General features: G+C 37.0%; 1 protein-coding gene across 1 annotated transcript in view; it reads right to left on the reverse strand.

The window, feature by feature from the left end:
• Nucleotides 1-4348, reverse strand: part of ATP8B4 (ATPase phospholipid transporting 8B4 (putative)) — a 232952-nt gene extending 228604 nt beyond the window's left edge. The window contains exon 1 of the mRNA XM_072738501.1: nucleotides 4260-4348. The gene's annotated coding sequence lies outside the window, so the exon portion shown is untranslated. The remainder of the gene's footprint in view (nucleotides 1-4259) is intronic.
• Between the last annotated feature and the right edge of the window lie 1652 nt (nucleotides 4349-6000).

Genomic DNA, 6000 nt, shown 5'->3' on the forward strand with positions numbered 1-6000 from the left:
CTTCCTCGGTATAATTCTTGTTAAACACTTCTAGAAGCTCTAAATTGATTTAAAATTCTCTAGTTCTTCATGTACCAACTAGTTGGAACTAATTTAATCATATTTTGTTCTAATTAACAACACTGATGTAATAAGGAATCCTAATGGGAGAAGAAAGGGTACAGAAGGAATTACCACACTCACAGCAAAACCACAGGATGCCTACTTCATGTTCACTTCACATGCAGAAGCTGTCATAATACATATACATGTGTGGGCAGAAGTAGGGGGTGGATTCCTGGAAACTATTTCATATCATTTTGAAATATCCATTCATTTTAAAATGCAAGTGTCTTACCATTAAATACTCCCTTTGCAGATAGATCTTTGGGTGCTTTTTAAAAATGACTTTACAGTGTCATAGAATTATGTACCTAAAATCACAGAGCATCAGATTTATTTGTCCTATTACTTTAAGTTCCAAAGCTCTTTACCCATCTCTGAAATATAACATTACAGCAGGTTCTGCTACTCTTTTGTAAGGCTATTTCATCATCCACATATCTCCTTGACTCTGTCCCTCACTTCACTCAGATCTGTGCTCAAAGTCACCAACTCTGAGAGGCTCACCAACTCAGAGGGGCCCTCCCCAACCCTGAGGGGCCCACTCTACCTAAAACACCATACATACCCCTATTCCTCCCCATCCCTTTCTTGCTTTATTTTTCTCCATATGAAAAACACACAGCTATTATACTATATATTTCCTTATTTATTGTCTAGTTCCCCCCACCAGAAAGTCAGCTTTAGAGAACAGGGGCTTTGTCTTTGACTGGATGTAGACCCAGGGTCTAGAACAATGTGCAGTAGGTGCTTGAGGAATGCTGAACAAACCAATAAATAGTAATAGCATTGTTGTGTAGTTTTTGTTGCTAATATGTATGCATCCTCCTATAGAATATGAGCTGCTTGAAAACAGAGCTCTTGTCTCATTCCCTGACATCATCAACAGCACCCAACAGACAGTAATTTATCAAATGAATGGAAGCTGAAGTCTAAAATGCAGTTCTCTGCATAACACTTTCCATTTCTACAGATTTCCATTTATAATGTGCTCTCAAGTTAATTTTTCTTAGTTTGCCTTAATCTGTCAATCCCCAGAGTAATGCCAGTTGAAAGACAAATTTGAATAGACCTTGTTACAGGCATAGAGAGATTAGGGTCACATTTCAGACTCCTCTGTAACTACATTTTGAAATATCAAATTCAAGGGGGAAGAGAAGCCTAGGGGAAAGGATGGAGGCCTATAGCACACTAAAGGTGAAGAAAGAAACCGCTTACTCTTTACGGCATCAACAGAGGAGATACACTTGCTCTGGATAACCTAAAAAGTATAAGAGGTCTTAAAAGCTCTGCTTTTTTCCCACTTGTAAATATATACCCAAAAGAACTGAAGCCAGAGACTCAGATACATGTACATCAATGTTCATAGCAGTATTATCCACAACAGCCAAAAGGTGGAAACAACCCAAATGTCCATTGATGGGTAAAGGGGTACACAAAATATGGTATACAAACACAGTAGAATATTTCTCAGCCTTAAAAAGGAATGAAATTCTCACACGTGCTGCAACATGGATAAATTTTGAACACATGATGCTAAGTGAAATAAGCAAGATACAAAAGGAAAATATTGTAATATTCCACTTGTATGAGGTACAATAGGCAAAGAATAGAGACTGGCAGGGGCTGGGAAGAGGGGAAATGGGAGGGTATTTACTAGGTACAGAGTTTCAGACTGGAATGATGAAAACATTCCAGAGATCAACAATGGTGATAGTTACAAAGCATTGTGAATGTGTTTAATGTCACTGAACTGTACACTTAAAAATGGCTAAAATGTATATATCCCTGCTAGATAACATTATCTGACCAGGGCTTAATTTTTAATCATTACATGGTCAGATCACTAGAAACTGTTTTTTAAAAATCCTCTTTAAAAAAAAATCTTACTTTTTAGAAATTTCCCTGCCTATAATTGAGTTTCCAAAGATTTATCTCAATGGTCACTTCAATTTGTCCTCACAACAATCCAGTGAATTATGTTAAAGGAATTTTGATCAAATATCTGAGCACTTGAGAGAAAAGTTTTTCCTAATTTACTCACCCTCTTATCTTGTCCTCCAACTTTGCACATATTACATCAAAATGAAGAGATAGAAATTTTTATATTTAAGAATATGAAGACTTGCCACTTTTCTGAACAGAATAAATAGCATCTTATGTTTCTCAAAACATGTAAATAAGTCTAGCTCTACTGCCAAGATGGCTAAGAAAGCCAGCAAATTACCATTTTAAGTTAATAGGTAAACCATCTTTGCAACTGGGATGCCTGACCCAATATTTTCATTCAACAAGTGCAATTACTTTGGTAGGCACTTTGTGGGACATAGAAAGATAAACTAAATGTGATTATTGCTCATGAGACACTTATCATGTGCTAGGAAAAGTCAGACATACAAATGAGGGGATTCTATAATCAAAGGTAGAAAACAACAGGCTCTGCTATTGAGAATGGGACCACCAAGCAGATTTAGACCCTTTGTGTCAATTCAATCTAATCACAATGAAATCTACTAATTAAGATTTCATCAATTCCCTGAAATATAATCATAACAAGAGTCTCAGGGTTTTTTGTTCGTTTGCTTGCTTAATTGCTTTTAATGCCAAAAAAAGGAAAGTTGAGCTGACTGAAGTGTCAAACCAAGACTTGGTGTTAGCCTGAATGGCAGGGAAGTAAGTCTGGCCTAAAACTATGATTTGGACATATACAATAAAAAAGAAAGGAAAACCAAAACACAGTATTTCCCTGATCCTGTAAACACTTTCTTGGTCAATCTACCTGCTGTGAGGGACTCGAGGCCAATTTGAACCTACTGAAGAAGCATCTCTTTGAGGGGAGCCCTTGAGTATAGGTTATGCACTCAAAAGCATTTATATTATGCAGTAAAGCATGAGAATTGCAGGGGTATAAATAGCGTGATGTGCAAATTACTTAACTGCCTTAAACTTTAGCTTCTAAACAACCTAAGTATCCATCGATAGCTGAATGTATAAAGATGTGGTGTGGGTGTTTATGTATGTGTGTGTGTGTGTGTGTGTGTGTGTGTATGTAATGGAATACTACTCAGCCATAAAAAATAATAAAATCTTGCCATTTACAACAACATGAATAGACCTAGATGTTATTATGATAAGTGAAATAAGTCAGAGACAGAGAAAGACAAATACTACATGATTTTACTTACAGAAATGTGGAAATGTGGAATCTAAAAAGCAGACAAAACAAAACACAAACAGACTCAAATACAAAAAACAAACTAGTGGTTGCTGGGGGTGGAGTATGCATAAAATAGGTGAAGATGACTATGAGGTACAAACTTCCAGTTATAAAGTAAATAAGTCATGGAAATGTAAGTACAGGATAGGGAATATATTCAATAATATTGTAATAACTTTGTATGGTGACAGATGATAACTGAATTATTGTGGTGATCATTTCTTAATGTGTACAAATGTCGAATGTTATACATCTAAAACTAATACCATATAATATGTCAACTATACTTCAATTAAAAATAAGCTTTAGCTTCCTGGTTGTAAAATTGGGAAAATTTAAACTTGCTTCTCAACCTATTTGTGAAGACTAAATGAGATATTTAAATTAATATTAAATTAATAAATGAATAAAACTAAATGAATATTAAGTTAATAAAAGAATGATTATAAGTTAGATATGCAGTGATATAAAAAGAATAATATATAACCCAATGCCTATTATACAATCATTGCCCAACAAAGGTCAGTGTCCTCTCTGCTCTCTCCAGAATCTTCCCAAATGGCTACCACATTTCTTTTATCAGAAGAGAAGGAATGCCCTTGAGTTCTTAGCTAATCCACCTCTCCAGTTCTTTCCTTCCTGATACAATCATCTATCTTCTTCTCCTCTCCGGACAGTAGCTCTCAGGAATATCCTTTCCATACACTTTAAAATGGCAGAAGAAATAGACAGTTTTAAAGGATGAAATCAAACAAGATAAATTGCAGTTTTAGTATTTCCTTCCTGCACCCCAGAGGATTATTTAAAAACCACTGTTCCAGGACAAAGTTCAGCCAATGACAGTACACTAAAAATGTTACTGCCCACTTCTCTTTAGGGATTGAAACCTACTCGCTTTCATTTCAGAAACAGTCTTCCCAAACCTTGAAATCATACGTACCTTCATGGTCCTCAATATCTAGAAGCAAAGTAGAGTTTTCTAAACTCTTCAGGTTTCATGTGCTATCTAGCAGTTTCCATGGTGTGTTTGGCTGAAGTTCACCAAGAGAAGGTAACTCAACTCCTCCCCAATCTCCCCAACAAGTATTTCCTCTTCATTAGTTAACCTTTTGTGTAAGAAAGGTTTCCTTACGTTGGCCAACAGAAACGATTGACCCATTTCTGTGGTACAATTTCCTATGTGGGACTTTCCATCCTCAATGAAAGACTCACAGCTGAGTTAGTTATTACTCAACTAACTCACACAAAAAAAAAATCAGAAAATGCAAGAAGAAAGACATTTCTTTAGAAGTTAAGCCCCTGGTAGGAATGTAGACTTAGGCTGAGTGAAATAAGTCAATTGGAGAAGGACAAACAGTGTATGTTCTCATTCATTTGGGGAATATAAATAATAGTGAAAGGGAATATAAAGGAAGGGAAAAGAAATGTTGGGAAATATCAGGAAGGGAGACAGAACATAAAGACTCCTAACTCTGGGAAATGAACTAGGGGTGGTGGAAGGGGAGGAGGGCGGGTGTTGGAGGGGAATGGGTGACGGGCACTGAGGTGGACACTTGACGGGATGAGCACTGGGTGTTTTTCTGTATGTTGGTAAATTGAACACCAATAAAAATTAATAAAAAAATAAAAAAATTAAAAAAAGGAATGTAGACTTAGGAATAGAGGAGTTGTCTGCTCTACTGTTAAAATTTCAGGAATTAAAAGTAAATTAAAAATATAAACCTACCACTGTATTAAAATTTAGCAGGTATGATTTCAAAAATAAAGAAGATATCTAAATTCCTGGGTGCTAAAAGTCACCCCTGAGGACCTGCTTCTCCCAGCAATTTGGAATATCCCATAAGGGCTCTCCTGAATACCCCTTTTAGTCCTGATATTCAAACACAAAGCAGAACAGTGGAATGCAGAAAGTTTTTTGTTATCCAAGCCACCACACTCAAACCAGGTGATTTGCATTTAACTTGCCCTTTTAAATTCCTTCTGAACCTTGTGTTCCAGAACTAGATGACCCAGCTCTAAACCAAACAGCCTAACTCCACGCCAGACAATCCCTAGTTATAAAAGCCATTCTAACAGTTCATTTCCAAATGACAAATGCTCCACAGCCAGAAACAGATCCTGGCACTAACTGTTGGCACCACTGAGAGAAAACTCTCCCCTAAATGATATCTCTTGCTATCAAGAAGGCAGTATCTTCTTTGCATATAAGTGCCCAGGAAATTTTTTGGGGCCCCATTTTTCCATAGATTGGCATCTTAAGAAGTCCTTACGACAATAGTAAGTGTTTACCAGAAAGAAGGAGTTGATCTGCATTGGTATCAGGGCTCCAATGATTCTTGCTGTCTCAGAACCTTCAAGACACAGGAGGATCCAAACACTCAGGATTTTCTAACACTCACTCCAGCCCCCTTTCTCCTTAACAGGCTGTCATCCCAACAAAAGGAATGACCAGGGCCACATGGCTGTAAAGAAGTTCCTACCTTTATCTCTTTACTCTTTAATCTGTACTGTGCATCAATAGGTGTGAAGATTCCCTATCCCTGACATGTGATTTGGAAAGGGCAGGATCCAAGACCAAAGGAGTTCAGGCTCCTAATCCGGACTATCTCTAGGAGACATTTCATACATTCATCAGCATTTTCCAAGCCCCAGTTCTATACCAATTCCTCTGTAACACCTTG

Source organism: Vulpes vulpes, chromosome 15 (assembly GCF_048418805.1).
Source record: "Vulpes vulpes isolate BD-2025 chromosome 15, VulVul3, whole genome shotgun sequence".
NCBI classification, from domain to species: Eukaryota; Metazoa; Chordata; class Mammalia; order Carnivora; family Canidae; genus Vulpes; species Vulpes vulpes.